This window comes from Octopus bimaculoides, chromosome 24 (genome assembly GCF_001194135.2).
Source record: "Octopus bimaculoides isolate UCB-OBI-ISO-001 chromosome 24, ASM119413v2, whole genome shotgun sequence".
Lineage (NCBI taxonomy): Eukaryota > Metazoa > Mollusca > Cephalopoda > Octopoda > Octopodidae > Octopus > Octopus bimaculoides.
The window spans coordinates 27,349,123-27,352,256 of NC_069004.1; the positions used below are offsets into that span (position 1 = coordinate 27,349,123).

Sequence of the window (3,134 nt, forward strand, 5' to 3'; positions counted from 1 at the left end):
GTGTGTGTGTGTGTGTGTGTGTGTGTGTGTGTGTGTGTGTGACCCAAATAGTAGAGTGATAAACAGCGCTAATTCAGCTATTTTTCCGTGGACTTAAAAAACTGATGAATAACCTTAATCAATTTTCAAATATTATTGACTTCTCATCAGAGATGTCTACATCAATTTGACCAATCCCAGAGAAATTAGTTGCCAATCTGTATATATACTCAACAATTTCAGTTCCTACAGCCACTTTATTTAATAGCAGGAGCCTGTCAACGAGGATCTCTATTCATACAGTATAAATTACTAATGTAATTTTCGTTTTTCTAGTAAGTATGAGACAATCTGGGACATATTTCGGTTGTATTCTGGCCTTATTAGCGAAGCATATCTTTCTTTGTAGAAAGCCAAACAGTAATTATCCAGCTAGCAGCTTGTAGAATGGGCGACTGTCTGAGGAAAGGGAAAATGCATGAAAGAGACAAAAGAAGAAAGAGAAGAAGATGATTTGGTTGGAATAAAGGAAACATAAAGAGTGGAAGAGACGGACGAATTCCGGAAGGAGAAAAAAAACGAATAATAAAACAGAGACTACGTGTTGAAGACAGAAGATGAAAAATAAATTGATTGTAGGATTGATTGAAAGTGTTCATAAATGTGCGTGAGTATGAGGGCGATAGGGTATGTGCGAATGTGTGTCTATATGTCTGTGTATGTATCTGTAAGACTATACATGTGTACGTGTGTATGTGTGTCTTTATGCCTGTGTCTATGTATACATATATGTATGTGTATATATATATATAAATATGTGTGTGTGACTATATATGTGTACGTGTGTGTGCGTGTGTTATTTAGGTGAGGGAATTTATGGGTCAGGGAAAAAGAAAACGCATGTAAAATTTTAATGAAAACTTCCGCCAATTCGTTACTGATTTTTATTTTCATTTCTATTTTTTTTTTTTTTCAGAGCTGAACAAATAATCTTGACTATAAAAGCCTCTGTCTCTGGTTTTTTTTATGACTTTCTCTCTTTGTGTCTCTCTTTCCTTCTCCCTCTCTCTCTCTCTCTATCTATCTATCTATCTAACTAGAAAGCTAGCTTCTACTCTGTCTCTCTCTTCTTTGTGTTCAATATTCTCCTTTATATGTCCATCATCCTCTCAGCCTTTTACTCTCCATTTTCTCTCTCTCCATCTACTTCTCTCTCTTTCTTTCTTAACATTCTCTCCCTCTCTCTATATATATTTTTTTTTTTCTTTCTCTAACCTTCTATTTTCTCTCTCCTTCTCTCTCTCTCTCTCTCTCTCTCTCTCTCTTTCTCTCTCTCTTTCTCCCCTTTTTCATTCTCTTTCTGTCCCTCTATTTTCTATGCCTCTCTTCTTTAACCTACTTATATTTCATTTTGATCTCAACCTTCCGCTCTTTCCCTCTCTCTCTTTCTCTCTCTCTCTCTCTCTCTCTCTCTCTCTCTCTCTTTTCTCTTTCTCTCTCTCCTGTCTATTTATCTGTCTAGCTAACTAGCTTCCTTTCTCTTCCTCTTTTCGTCGTTTACTATTCCGCTTTATATGTTCATCTTCTCAACCTTTCCCCCTCTCTTTTCTCTCTCCCTGTTTCTTTCTTTGTATCTCTCTCTCTCTCTCTCTGATTCTATTTCTCTTTCTTTCTTTTCTCTCTCTCCTTCTTTATATCTATCTATCTACCTAGCTTCTTTCTTTCTCTCTCTCTCTCTTGTTAAATATTCTCCTTATAAGTCTATCTTGCTCTCAACATTTTACCCTCACCTTTTTCACTCTCTATCCTTGTCAATCTGTCTCTCTTTATTCCTCTTTCTTTCTCTACCTCCCTCGCGTTTCTATCTTTACATGTAGACCTTTCATTCAACCTTCCCCACTTTCTCTCTCACTCAAATATTTCGCCTTACTCTCTTTATGTTTCGTACTCTCACATCTTCTCCCTATGTTATGAATTCCCATTCTCTATTCTCTCCTCCATAACAATTCTTCTCCTTATTCTACCTTTATCTACCCTATTTCTCTTCTTTTCTTCCTCCCTTCTATCTGTCGACTCCCTTTTTTCTTCTTTCTTTTCTGTTTTCAACCTTCTTCGCCTCTACTCCTTCGCCAATCTCTCTCCTCTTCCTTTTCTTTTCTATTTTCACTTCTTTATTCAGTCTCTCTCTCTCTCTCTTTCTCTCTCTCTCTCTCTCTCTCTCTTTCATTTTTCACTCTCTTTCGTCTTCTCTATCCTTTCCTTTCTTTTTTCTTTTCACCTCCTTATTAAATCTCTCTCTCCCTCTCTGTTACACTCTCTCTCCCTCTCTCTCACACACATTCTATTTCACTCTCTCTCTCTCTCTCTCTCTCTCTCTCTCTCTCACTCTCTCACTCCCTCATGTGATTTTCCTCTCCTGTCTCCATCCTATTAATTTTCACCTCCTTATTAAATCTTTCTCTCTCTTTCAGTTTCTCACTCCATCCTTCCCTTTCTCTCATCATTCCGACTACTACTACTACTACTACTACTACTACTACTACTACTACTACTACTACTACTAACATCTCCCTTAATTAAAATATCGTTTCTAATTTCAACACGATAACATTATGTTGCTTTTAATATTTAAGTGTTTGTTTTGTATTCTATGTTACATTCAAGATCTCATCGTTCTAAATTTAAAAAAAAAAAAAAAGAATTCTTCGTTTCGTTAAATTTTAATTTCCTTACAAGTTACACACAATATGGCGAACAGCAAGGATCGGGTTTTGTGAGTTTCTTCGTCCGAAAAACCTGACACCAATAAAAACCTAATGTGTTGACTGGTAGCGTGATTAATTCTGCGAAATTCGAAACAAAGCAAAAAATTCAAGAAACAGGTAGGAATAAAAAGGAAGAAAGCAACAACAACAAAAAAACCCACAGTGCCAACGACAAGAACAAGACCAATATTTGAGAAAATGGCGGAACGCGCGAGACAGCAATCTTGGTTAGAACTTAGAAACGACATAGCTTATTTATGATGATTGATGTAAATAATGCTGGCGGTGGGATCAGAATATGACATGGAGACGGAACTGGATTTTCTGTTTTTGTCGTATGAGATATTGGCTCGGAGATGTGGTTGTGGTGGAGGGGGGCTGGTGGTGGTG

The 3,134-nt window shown here is 36.9% G+C and overlaps 1 protein-coding gene across 1 annotated transcript in view; it reads right to left on the reverse strand.

Moving 5' to 3' along the window:
* The window catches only part of LOC106878878 (protein PIF), a 69,648-nt gene that overhangs the window by 47,403 nt on the left and 19,111 nt on the right, over positions 1-3,134 (reverse strand). The window lies entirely within an intron of this gene.